The 14,155-nt window shown below is 40.2% G+C and overlaps 1 non-coding gene across 1 annotated transcript; it reads left to right on the forward strand.

Annotated features, from left to right (window-relative positions):
- Positions 1-3,528: 3,528 nt before the first annotated feature.
- TRNAS-AGA (transfer RNA serine (anticodon AGA)) lies at positions 3,529-3,610 on the forward strand. The gene has a single exon. It is a non-coding gene; the product is annotated as a tRNA-Ser (tRNA).
- The last annotated feature ends 10,545 nt before the right edge of the window (positions 3,611-14,155 follow it).

Below are 14,155 nucleotides of genomic sequence, written 5' to 3' on the forward strand. Positions count from 1 at the left end.
AAAAGGTGCAAGGAGTTATTTATCTAAAGTTCAAATGGAAGATTATCTGAATTATGCTCTGATAATGAAGGCACATAGAATTAAAGACAAAGGTACATGCCTGTGTACATCAGACCTTTGACTTTCTAATCCTGTCCAATTGCTGCAGTCAGGATCATAGAGATTATTTTTGTGTGCTATTGCTCAGCAAAAGCAAAACAGATCAACCATAGTTTGTGGAATGAGATCACCCCTGTCCTGAGGCATCAAGCACAAAATACAAAGCTTCTGGCAAAAATAGAGAGAAACGTAACCAGCTTGTCCTCCTTAAATCTAAGTGAGGAAAGTGCATCTGGCGTATCCATAAAATAAAAAGTGACTTGTTTTAAAAGGAAAGAAAGCATCAATTTGTCATTTTGGAGCTATGGTTTTTTGCAGTGCAGAATTGCTGTAGGAATCACAGCAGTCAGGGATAGAAAAAGACTATTAATTGAGTCCATTCCGCTGCACTCATCGGCATAATCCCCTGATGCAAATACATGGTTTATTAAGGTTGCAGCGTACTTGCTATGGGAATCAGGCCTCTAATAACATCGTCCCTGGCACTCTGGAGGAATAACAATTCTTCTCTTTAGAAGCGTGCTGTGGATGATTGTGCATCAATGCTATACACTGGTCAAAGGAGTAGACCATGGAAGTGAATACAGAGCAGTAAGAAAGGCCGTTTGAAAGAAACCATGAATGTTCAGGTTATCTGCAGGCATTAAGCGCTTTTCAGATAGGTCAATATTTGATGAGAAAGCTGAGATATGTTGACTTGAGATATGCTTAAATTCTCCCAGCGGATCTTGAATTTCAGATCCCATCTTAGTGAGCTTCAATCTAGAGGGGAAAGCTGTGTTGAATGCTGCAGAAAGTCTGAAGGACGAGTGTGAGAAGAAGATAAAAAATTCTGATGCTATCGAAATCTCCATCAAATAGCTAAATAAAAGACCAAAAGAACAGATCTAGCAGCCCAAACTGAATTCAAGGAAGAGACTTATAGAGCCAGGTAGCTTTATTGTATTTATTATGGGACGTAATTCAGTAAAGACTTTTGCCAAGTTCTCTGTCCGCCTCTCTTCTTTGTGGGATGTGGCTTTTGGTCTACAGCTTAGCTGCTTACAGCAGAGTTGGAAACACAGCCATGTCATACAGATGCCTGTGGTTGTATCTGGCCCAGAATTTCCTTCCTCCTCCCCCTACTCCAAGCTTTTGCAGCTGCTGTGACTGCCTCATCTGTACTAGTCGCCACAACGGTAGGAGCTCTAGGAAACATAAAGTGATGATGGCTTTAAGCCACTGTGCTTGTGTGTTGTAGTGCAGGTTGAGGGCCTAAGCTCCAAAACTTGGAGACAGCACAATTACATAAATATCTAACTTGCATCACAAGAGTGAGCTTGTGATACATGCCTCATTTTTAACTGAGCTGATGTTTTTTATTACAAGAGATTGAGTTCATCACAATAAAATTAATTTATCTTTCACTTGCCTGCCAGATCCTCAAGGCTGCTTCACTTTTTTATTCTATCATAGGAGATGATGTCTTCACAAAGGCACACAAAATGCAGTTGAGAATAGTATTTTTGTTTTCTACCGGTTGCTTTACACGCTCGGTGTAACATAGGACAATAGAGAAGAAAAGCCCTGAAATCAAGGCTATTGTTTTCTCCTAGGATTTTGGTTGAGGTTTCTGGAAGTTGTAACTCACTCTGGGTTTCAGTCTGACTTGCTGCTAGGGTCCATAATCAGGGAAGAAAGCCCTAATCCTCAGAAAACAGCTCATGGCGATGATGTGAAGTTGGTCATTAAAAAATCTAGACACCTGATAACTAATAATTTTTAAAATATCAGTCTTTGGTTTAAAGTCTGCTGCCAATTGCTCACCCATGCATACACACATAGTGTAGAAATTTTGGATCTGGAATAGTGTCACTTTAAAGCTTTTATGTTCACCTTTTAGAAAGTTAGTTGCAGTCATTTTTCCCTGTCATAAAATAAATGTGAGAGGAAACATCAAATTAATCATAAATACAAAGGCTGCCTTTAGCAAAGTAGCTCATGAAGCTTCCTTTTTCCAAGCTCCGTGTTTTCTTCAGCATTTTAATCTCCATAGTGTATTTTTTGTTTGTTTGTTTAGTGTGTGTAGTATTGTGCAACAATGAAATTCTTTGCTGGGTCATCTATCATTCGTTGCTTTGAAGAAAGTCTATACAATTATCTTTGTGCTCGTGTTATGCTCTAAAGTTTTATAACTCAGGTGTCTGCAGGCTTCTGCAACTTATGCAGTAGAAGATGCACATTAGAGAAAATACGTTGTTGCTTCTGAAGGCCTGTCCTTGGAAGTGACATAGTTACATCCCCTCACACAAAGTTAACTGTTTATTTTTCCATTGCTGTTCTCTGGCTTATAGCACCACCTACAAGTCACTTTCAAATCGCGAATACAGGCTGGTGATCTTTCCGTGTGTGTACCCTCTTCCACAACGTAGCTGCGATTGCCCACTCTTCCGCAGCCTCACCAGAGCATCAATGACTTCAGCCGTCGTAATTTGCTGCTGTTAAGGATACTGTGGCTCAATGATTTTGTCTATGTCTCGATAACCACTGAACTTTATCCAGTTCCAAAGGTCAATACAAGTCCCTGCGTCCCATTTTTTCCTCAGCTCTGGGTTTTAATTAATGAGAGAGGAGGAGGAACCATGGAAGGGAGTCTTTGTTAGCACTAAGGATAGAACATATACCAAAACTTGGTAAACTAGTGTAAAAGACAGTGATGAAAGACCAGGTCCAAACCCAGTCACTATGGGCAACCAAAACCAACCTTATTGTTCCTTCATCAGGTGGAGCTTCATGCTAAATCATTGGGTTTTTTTAATTCCACCTCAAACCCTTGTCAATTTAACAAGTTAGATTACTTAGGTTTTGTGAGAGTGAAATTAGTTGCACTCTGAAGGAGGGATAACTAAGCTGCACATCCCAAATATCAGTAAATTATTGCAATGGCTGTAATGGCTTTGCTGGAGTTTTTTCTTCCCTGTCTTTCTCAGAGCACAGTATTCCTCGTGTACTTTCATGGCACTATGTACAGTTGAGGAAACATTTATCTCTAGCTCTGCAGTCAGTTAGTTGGCAAACTTTTACTGTGGCTGAAATTGCAATGATACCCTTTATTCTTTTACTTCTGTTAAAAAAAACCAAAACAAAACAAATAAGGGTGTTATTTGTACTCACAAAAATGAAAAGCACTTACCAGTATGGATGCACTCTACAGCTATGGGAACAGCTCAAACAGTTCTATCGCAGCTGCTGTAACAATAGAACATGAAGCCTGGGTTTGTACAGGTTCTTCTTGCTGTTGTTAAGCAGAAGAGGGAAGAGATTATTCAGTTCTATTTGAGGAAACTATTGTTTAAATTGAAAAGCTTTTAGTGTGCCCCTTAGTTAAACCTATGTTTAGTAATTTATGCGTTTTGAGTGTTAATTATGGCTTGTGTGATGTAAGTCAGTGTAGTCGTGGCCGAGTGGTTAAGGCGATGGACTAGAAATCCATTGGGGTCTCCCCGCGCAGGTTCGAATCCTGCCGACTACGGCCCAGATTCTTCTTTTCACCTCTGAAGTCCCCAACAAAAGAAGGACATGGAGCTGTTGGAGCAAGTCCAGAGGAGGGCCACGAAGATGATCCAAGGGCTGGAGCACCTCTCCTATGAAGACAGGCTGAGACAGTTGGGGCTGTTCAGCCTGGAGAAGAGAAGGCTCCAGGGTGATCGTCTAGCAGCCTTCCAGTACCTAAAGGGGGCCTACAGGAAAGCTGGAGAGGGACTTTTTACAAGGGCTTGTAGTGATAGGACAAGGGGCAATGGATTTAAACTGAAAGAGGGGAGAATTTCGATCGGATGTAAGGAAGAAATTTTTTACATTGAGGGTGGTGGTGAGGCACTGGAGCAGGTTGTCCAGAGAAGCTGTGGCTGTCCCACCCCTGGAAGTGTTCAAGGCCAGGTTGGATGAGGCTCAAAGAGCAACCTGGTGTAGTGGAGGGTGTCCCTGCCCATGGCAGGGGGGTTGGAACTAGATGATCTTTGAGGTCCTTTCCGACCTTAACCATTCTGTGATTCTATGATTCTCTGATATGTTCATCTAAAACTTCTTTCACAGTATCCATAATGCAATCCCATTCAAATTCTCACTGGTTTGTTTTGAGTGACAAGGCTATGAGACAAAGAAAATACCTGGTGTGAATATTCCCAGAAAAGCATAGGTAAAATAAAAAATAGTAATAAAAAAGTATTCCTAGGAAGAGAGAACATAATTTTTCAATGTGAAAGGAACCATTCATTTCCCAAGTGTATTACTATTAGCAGTGAGTACCTTCTCAGAAGGATTTTTGTGCCTGGGAGTACTCCTACTTCATTACACAGGCATGAACTTCCTGACAGAGTTACTGACTCTTGCTGGTAAACTTTGAGAAGCATATTGTTGAGTTGCAATTCTGCAGACATTTTTATTTTATTTCTCTTTCCCTCACCTAATTTTTTTTTTTTTAATTGCCAAATACTTTCGCATGAGAACAGAATTCAGTATTTGAGAATTTGTAGGCTCCTGCTGCTTCTTCTCTGAGTGAAGTTATAACCAACTTGTGACATCAGAGATGGCTGTTGTAGAGGTGGTTATGTCATAAGAACACGGTTTCAGGTGGGAAGAGTGAGCAGTAAGAGCAGAAGAAATGTCAAGTAATTGTACAGGTTTCATAATAGCTACCATAGTAATACAACCAAAAACACTTAGTCTCAGCAAAGAGGCAAAACTGTTTCTAAACTGAGAATAGCTCAAAAGTTTTCCATGTCACATCAGGTGCTCTTTTGGATTCTGTTTATTTGACAACCAGATTACCAACTGGTAGACAAAAAAAAAGAGGTTGGTTTTAGTATGTATTGTGGATTACTGAGCTTTTTATCATATGTTACATGTAAGAGAGAGGTAGATTTTTGCAACATAGTAACACATGACAACTCTAGTCCAATAATTTTAACAAAATCTGTTACCTGAGAACAGTGCTTTAGATGTCTGTGGGAACAGCTGTAACAATTACTTAATTCTTTCTTTTAGCAGGATACTTTGGTGTCATGCAGAAAAGAGGGAAGGCCAAATGATTGCAGCATACCAGATGTGGAAGCTTTAATTACAAGGAAATCAAATGATGGCTTTAATTTTGGGGCTTAAGATGCTGGCAAACTTTTCTGCAGAGCCTCTGATGAGTCAGTCACATCAGGAGGAAGTCTTGTGCTGTCTTTGCACATGTGACAGTTTGCTTGAACAGAACATGTGTTTCTGTCAAGATACCCTCCTTTCCTCCCCCCTTTCCTTATTCACTTCAGGAAGAGCAGTGGAAGTAGTACTCTGAGGCCCCATTTAGCCTAGCATCTTCTCTGTCTATTTAGCAAATATCCTGCATCACTGATTCTAAGAATTGATGAGACTGTAGTGCTCTAACTAGTTACAATGGCAGGGGGGTTGGAACTAGATGATCTTCAAGGTCCGTTCCAACCCAAACCATTCTGTCGGGGGAGTTCCTGGCTGCTACATGGGAAGCACCTGTGCCTTGTCGAGACAGGTGCTGTGAGTCACAGTGGTCAGCCGGAGACCACGTGACTCATGAGAGGCTTAAAGGTGGGGCACTCCCAAGAGGGAGTCGGGTAGTTCCCTCCTGGAGACTGGAATGGTAGCAGCCCCTGAGAGAGCGTGAGTTGGAGCTCTCTGTTGGATTGGGATAGCAGTGAGTTTGGATCAGCCTTCTGATTGTGAGATACATCGTGGTCGCAACAGCTGTTTGGTTGCGACCCACTGTGAGAAGATACAGGCAGTCCGCGACACCATTCTATGACTCCATCTTGAACAGTATTAATTTCCAGTTATCAGGGAATAATATATGGAAATGCTAACAAGAAATTTGCACTCTTCTCCAACTGGTCTTGCCATGACGGCTCAGTGTTGCAGGGTTTGTCTCACCTGGTCCATTCTTTGTGCGCCTTGCATGGACACTGTGTTCCCAGTAGAGTTCCGGAGTTTGTTCTTAGCCTGAGTTTGGGTACATGGACTTGATTATAGCAGCTGGGAGCCTTCATTTGCAGGTTATAGAAGTCCAGTTAACCTGGATCCTAACTCAGTCACCAAGCACCTCTGCCCATTGAGGGGCTGATTGTACTCTGCTCCACGTCTCAGTCTTCCCTCTGCAAAATGAGTGTAGAATAAATCCACCTGTAAGGTGAGGAGTACAAAGGTAGTAAATACTTCAGCAGATAGGAGCAGCATCCAGTGAAGCCTCTTTCCTTCATCCTCTGGGAAGAGTTAAGCTTACAGGGAAGGTGGACTTCTGAATCTTGTTAGTCACTGACCTCATGTATGTGTCACTCCACTGTCCATTATACTACTTCCTATGAATCTTCTGATAAATCCATCCTTCCAATTGGCTTTTTGTGTACTTTTCTAGAGAAACTATACGTACGAACTACAAATAATCTCTTCTAATATTTTCTTTTTGTAGTCTTAGCCTAGCAAAAGTTTAGCCCTTTGGGAACTCAGAGCAATATCCAATTTTACCATCTGATACAACGGTTAGGATCAGACCATTGATCCTGATTTGACAGTCCCTCTAATTACATTATGAGGACATTTACCCTTTTTTTTTTTTTTTTTGTACAGCAGCATGTAAGTCTAGCAATGGGTGCTTCACAGAATGCTATATTCACATGCTATCCATGTAGTGATCCCACCTGCAGTACGAGGTCTTCAGTACTATTGCTTTTATTCCTACCACTTCTTGTCTTTGGATATAATCATTAAACATGGGACGGTCTTCCCTGTTTAACTGTAGTAATAGTAATGTCATAAGCCTCTTGCAGTTAAGATAAGAGTTATTATCCTGGCAGAACAGGATACTCTGTTCTGGGTATTTGGGGCAATAAAAGTTGTACCGTAACTTTATTTTATTCCTTAATAAGTAGAAGGTGGAATAGGATGATCTTAGATGGGCTGAACCCTCTCCAAGCTTATTGGACTACTGCATTTGAAATGGACAAATTATTTCATTTTTTGTTTATTCTTGGTCTCCAATTTAATCCAAGCATTTGAAAAACTAGGGAGATTTTTTATTTTAAAGTATTCAGTATCTTCACTTTGGATTTCAGGAACTAGTTCCTACTATATATTTCCGGCTTATGGAAGTCATCTGTAAAAAGTGTGAGTAAATCATCCATTTGAGAATAACCCTCCCATATGTATCTGTGTCTTTTCCTTTCCTGAAGTTATGTGCTTTTTCGTTTATTTGCATTACCTTTTTTCTCTGTACCCGCAGTTGCTATAATTTCTCAACATTGCTTGGTAGTCATGCCTTTGTCTATCTGAGTGCATTACCCCTAAGATGGTGAGATCACCCACTAAGCTGACTCCATCCAAAAAAGCCAAATAAGCCACAGACAAAAATTCCTGGATTCAAATATACTTAAACAAAAAAACCCCAAACATCCACACACACACACCACCACCACCCCCCCCCCACCTTAGAGAGCCTATGAAAAGTCTTGGTCTGTTTGCTTTCCTGCAGACAGCAATGTAGCTTGAAAAATAATAAATATTTCACTATTTCTACTCTGGAGACCATGTGTGGGATGTAGGCAAAATCTGAGAATCACTGAACATATTCATAGCTCTCTGTGCACACAAAATCTGTGCTCAAATTGGCTATCATCACGCCATCAGGTTCTCTTCTACGGTCTTGGTTGACTCAAATGGACAGTAAATGCTGGCTTTGCAGCTGGCTTCTCAGTCACAAAAATACTGCTGCCCTTGCATCTAACTGCTCTCACACAGCGCAGGCGGCCTCCTCCCAGAACTCGGTTTCACTACCGCTGAACCAGTGGTAAAACCTGAGCACTGACAGCACGAACAATTGCCATTTGTAAAGGTAAACATGAGGCCTTATCACTTGACTGCTGCTGCTGCAGATTGCGATACGGAGATGAGTGCTGGGTAATGACAATTCAAGATGAGAGATTGCAACAAAGGGAGAAAGAAAAGTCTCTGTACCAATAATGAAACTACTTAATAGCTCTGATTTATACATAACTTTGAGCAAATTACCTCCCAGTCAAATTGTCACAATTAAATACATTTCAAGACTGCTCGAACAGCATAAGAACTAACAATATTTTTCATTTTCACCTTGTATTAGCTTGGATATTTTTACCTAATGGGTATAAACGCTGTGAATTTGACAAGAACAGGATGGGCGAGAATTCTGAATGATACTATATTAAGGGGTTGTGCTGAACTCTTCCAGATGTTTCCTTTTGCTTAGCAGGTCACAGGTGCTAAAACTTGAGTATTTGACTGCAAGTTACCTTGCTTTCTAACAAGGTTGGCCTATCCTTTGTTCCTTGATTTTTGTTCTTAGTTTCTCCAGCCCTAGAGAATATAAAATATTGATGGTTAGATTTGAAGCATACTGGCAGTGCTAGCTATGATATTAGGTATTTTTTCTGTTTACCAATATACCCTGTTTTAGCCTGTACAGGCACTTGTGTTTGTGCTCTCCATAGAGCTAATTATCTCAAGTGCAAATTCACTCCTGAGTGATTCTGTTTCTAGTTTCACATTTAGCCAATAGGACTCCTCGTCTCCCTCCACCACAGATTCTGTGCTCAGCTGCTACTTAATCCTGTTCCTGCTTGTGTTTCAGAGTCATTTGCAGCTCTGAGCTGTGCCACAGATGAACTGCATTAGAATTTAAAACTGAGGATTCTCTGTTTCTCTTGCCTGGGCAGCTAATCTGACAGGCATGCCTGAACTCTACGGGGTCCTTCCCTTCTAGCCAATTCGAGACGTTAAAATCTGTGGTATGAGTAAAAGCAAAGATGAGCAGCAGAGATATTCCCATATTTCTGCAGGTGAGTGGTATTTTAGCCATTTGGGAGTGGGATAACAGAGTCATTTCCACTCTCTGGCCTACTGAATGTTTGAATACTTTTATGGTATGGATCAGCTTCTGTATAAGAAATTAAGAGTATATGTCTGTCCATGGCAAAGTAGAGTTTTAGGATACAGCAGGTCTGGGCTCACCCACCCAGTGCAGTCACTGTAGAGTCATTCGAGAACTTGTGAAATCCAGACAATCCAAGGCTCTCCAAAAGTTAATTTTTGTGTTTTGTTGAATCTATGCTTAATGTTTAACTTGAGGGAGAAAAAAAAAAAAAAGAGAAGAGTAAGTGTGAATGCAAACTAACACTAATCTCTAATGCATTGGGAGTTCATAATTTAATTAGCTGTAAAGGTCCCCTCAAATTCTTACTAGTACAGGATTAAATATCCTGCCCAGTGGCAGAAAAATGTCGCAGCTGCCTTCTAATAGGGCTGCCATTCCCTAGGGGACCTGCAGTGGGTAACCCCATCAAATAGGGTAATTCAGACTTGCACTGTCTTCTAGATTTTATGTTATGAAGCTCTTTATCATGAAGACCGTTTATTACCTGGCCAAGTAAAGGTCAGATGGATAAATGATTGGACATACTGCATATCTAGAGCTTAAAAAGATTTCTGTGAAATTGGAAAAAGGCAGAGCTGTTCCTCATGAAGGAAGGGAGAGAGACGGCTAATTGCCTTTACATTCACTACTTCAGGAACGTGAGTTGTTGATAAGATGTTGCTAGCTAAGAAAACAATCTACATCCCCATGTAGCATCTAATTTCTACTTGTTGCCTTGCTTCCTAAACCATTTGTACGGTATGTCTCTGAAGCAGGCTTTCTTTCTTGACCTGCTGCTTGTTTGTGTGAAAAAGCTAAGGGCGAGTATAACATTAAAGCTGTTTCCTCCACTTTAATAAAATATCAAGTTTCTGTCAAGGGCAGTAGCATCACTAGCACAGGCTGTATGCTAGACTTGCTTTGCCATTGCTTGGGATGCCTGATGCCAGGATGTGCTCCATGTGGGATTCCTTAAAGCAGGGTTGCTGTATTTGAGCCCCTCATGAGATGTACCCAAAGGCTTCAGTCTTCCTTTGAAACATATCAATATTGTCTTTACTGTGAGTGGCTCCTGCTGCTGTTAATGAATATGGGTTAGAACTTATTGTCTGCCAAGTAGAGAAAGCAGTGTGAAGAAGTCTTGCTTCAGGAATTACTAGGGAATGCACTTTTTTAATTATTGCTGTTCGAGGGGAAAGGAACTTCCTACCTGTTCCCCTAAGAAAAGAAATAGCGCGCTGAGCTTGCGATTATGGATGCTTGTTTAGTGTTCATGCTCAACCTATGCCAACTTCTGGCACAGAGGGGCCTGGTTCTTACTTTGAGGAATGTTTTACTTTGTGAAGAAAGTCCCGCATTGACCAAAACTTCAGGTGGGTTTCAGTTGCAATCTTTCGTTAATGCAGCCTGGGAGTACTCAGTATGGGAGGATGGGACAGTTGAGATTGCTGTCCAGGGTTGAAAATCTCTTATTTCTTAAACTGTTCTGGGACAATTTCTTAAACTGTTCTGGGAAAAGCTGTAACGTTTCCTAATCCAGTACATATAGGAACTCTGTGCTGCTTTAGTTAAATTCTTAAAAGTCTTGTTTACATTGATAAAGGTATCTTTTAGATGATAGCTGGCCAATTCATATCTGGAATATTGGGGCATCTGTTTTCTCTCTCATTCTCTTTTATATCTCCTGTATTAAAAATGTGCTAAGTTATATCAATGAGAAATGAGCTCTTCACTGTGTGGACTGCAAGGTGTTGAAGAGTGAATGTATCGTCTGATTCTGCCCTTTTGAACGCTCTTTATGGTAGTTTTCAGGTTCATAATTATGTTATATTAAATAACTTTTTGCTTGTTTAAAAGAATTATGCTTTCATGTACAGAGTGTGGCAGCAGAACAGACAATGAAAAAGAATAGACTTTTTTTTCATGTTCAGCTGTCTCTTCCGTGGTGTATTTTTGTGCCTATCTGTACAAGCTTAATAAAGCCCTAACCTAGTTTTTTTCATTCACAGTGAAATAAAGTTCATAGAAACTCATGATAGCAACCTCTATTTTGAATCAGAGGGGGAGGGGAAAATGCACTTTGAAAATACTGCTTTAGACAGTCAAATGCTAGATTCTCTTGAGTTACACAGACAAACCCTGTTTAGCTCTTCCCAATGTGCATGACTATTCCAGCAAATATAGGCATATGAAATAATCCCTGACTATTTGAGACACCTGACTAGATTAAAATAACTTCTAAGTTGCATTGTCACATTGAGCACAGCTGAAATGTCACCTGAGTATAGTAGGGAGAAGAAACTTGGCATATAAGCTCAGTTCAAAATTCTTTGGTGATGTGTGTTTCTCTACATCAGAATCAAGAGGTCTGATTTTGAACTTGAGAAATAGAGTGCGTGAGGACCCTGAGGAAGGTAAAAACATAGCACATTGATAGCTGGCAGATCTGCCTTTGTGGGAGATGATAAATACAGATGTTTCAGTTCTGCAGTACAGATAGCAGGAACAAATAGCTGCTGGAAAGCAAAAAAGATTCTCCTTGGCTCTCTGCACACTCAAGGGGTCCATTATCAGAGGCCCCATTGCCAACGGATTGCCTGGGAAACAATATGTACTGTAATGAACTGCAAGGAGCCGTATCTGCAGATAATTAGTCATAATGAAGGAATATATCTTAATTTTTGAGACCTCAGGTTGAATTTTCAGGGCCATAGCTAAGGAAAAAAGCTCTTCTTTGCTTATAAACCAGACAGACCTGGTCAGTAAAACAGTTGGATAGAATAAATGTGTAATTCACAATGTTTTACTGAGTCACTTTTCAGAGCAGAGCACCACTTTGTGTTCACTTTTGACATTTATTCATCTCTGAGGGACCCTACAAAAATAGAGAGAATTTAAAAAAAAAAAGCTTTCCAGAGCTCTCAGATGAGGTAATTTTCCACAAGATTGCAGGAACAACAACAGAAATCAACCTCCAGGTGCTCAAAAGTAGTAGTCAAAGCTGTTTTACTTGAGCAGGGGAGTTTGTTAAAGTTAACTCTTGTATGATTTTGTCACAGATCAGTTTTGTCAGAGTGGTAATGTGACACTTATATCGTTGAAAAACTGCTGCCAACAGAATGCAGCTCACTTGGAGCCTCGTTTTCCTATCACAGGATGGTTGAATTTGTATCCTAGGTGAATAATAACGTAATCAAACCTCTGAAATTAATAGTATAGCTTCTAAGAGTATAATTCTCCTTCAGTCTTCATGCAGACTATTGGGATATACTCAGCAGCTGCTTTTCACATGAGCAACTATATCCATGTAACTTTTTGCCTCAACTCCTAAATGCAGATGATGATGAAAACCTCTTCTGAACAGCCCATATGTACGGAAAAATTGTTGCTGAGTTAAGTCTTCAAATGAGTCCCAAATATGCCACAAATGTCTAAGTCATTCTGTTGATTTAATGTTTTTTGTTGTCAAAGCCTCACTGAAAAAGTGCATCTCTGGAACAAGAAATTTGAGGCAGCTTAGAAAAATATAAATTCGCAACAGTTGGTGACCCTCTTCTTCCTTCTTCCCATCATTAAAAAGAGCTGCCACTTGGAAAAAGTACTTTTATACTGAGTATCAGGGAAGATAAAATAGTGCCTGGCAAATAGCTCTCTAAACGTACAATGTGCAAGAGACAGTCGTAAGGGCACTATGCATAACGCTGGTACAAACCTAGTCTCTCAGAAGGTTAACTTAACAAATGCCTTAAAACGTTACTTTTTTAGTAAGGTTGAGATAACTGCTTATCAAGCTTTGAAATGTGCAATAATGAAAAGTAAGCTAGATTTTCTTTCCTTCCCCCTCCTTTTTCCTTGCCAGAGGAAAGAAATCCCTTATTTCAGAAGCTGCTAAAAACACCAGTTCGGGATTTGTACCTACAGACTCTGGGAAGTACATGTGAATTGTTTAATTTTCATCCTCTTAAATGTTGATTAAGAGTAATTTTCTCAGCTCCTGAGCATAGGCTGAAATAGACATCAGATTGGGCAGATGTTATACAGTACTTCGTGTAGATATTCTCAATTTTGAGACCTAAAGCATTGATCAAAATGTGTTGGAGATGCACCCTCCTGAAGCAAGTGTTATATGTAGGCCAAATGCCATCCCAATTAAGATGGTTAACTTATTTACAGAATTATGTGGATTTGAGGCTTTCCTTGAACTGAGAATGTGAATCATTCTTGGTTATTTGAGTGATTTTTCTTTTTGAATTATGAGGGATTGTGATAGAGGATAAGATCTGAAGAAAGAAAAATGGCATTTTTGCATATAATGTGAAGACTAATTATTTAATCTCCAGGTTCTGAAGAGGAGTCTGATGTAATAACTGGTAGCACCATAAAAGCCCATCCCTGTTATGAATATTTCCATGGAGGACTCATAGGCACCTAGACTGTCATACTTGAAATCCACTGTTATCATTTCCCACCCTCCAGCTGCAGCAAACACAGATTTTTTTTTCCCGGACCCCTCTTTTAGCTGAGACATGAGTTTTTTTAGATGAAAATCAAGAGTTGTATTTATCACTATGAATTACATTCAGCAAAATTTTTTAATTGTTTAAATAAAATTGGATCTTCTGTATGCTTTCCTTCCAAGTTCAGAAGTCTTTTCTCTGAGGTTCTTTTTCTCTTTTCTCCTTCCTCTACAATCGTTAACATTTCCTGCAACTCATTTCAGTTTCTCCTTGCCCAGATTATGAACAACGTTGGCTGTGAAACTGACTGGAAAGTATGTGAGTATGGTGGCTGTGAGGAGGTTCCTCCAGCTTCCATTGAGAGTGGAGGCTTTTAGGGGTTTGGGATCACAGTGTTGCTCCCACAGTACCACTCTGGTCTTTGACTGGCATTCATCACTGTGTCATCACCTTCTTAGGGAAGTAAGCCCTAGATTAGTGAAGCACTGACTACTGGTAGTGAGTTCTGTCTGACGGAGACAAATTATCTTCTGTGCACGTAGGTACCAGACTTTGAAGTCTCATTTCGTAGCACAGGAGTTCTTACTTCTTCTTTCACCTAGGATGTCTCTTTTTCTTGGATGTTTCAGTGCAAGAAAGAAAAAGCAGCTGGGAGAATAGAAGC

This window comes from Tauraco erythrolophus, chromosome 9 (genome assembly GCF_009769465.1).
Source record: "Tauraco erythrolophus isolate bTauEry1 chromosome 9, bTauEry1.pri, whole genome shotgun sequence".
Classification (NCBI taxonomy): Eukaryota; Metazoa; Chordata; class Aves; order Musophagiformes; family Musophagidae; genus Tauraco; species Tauraco erythrolophus.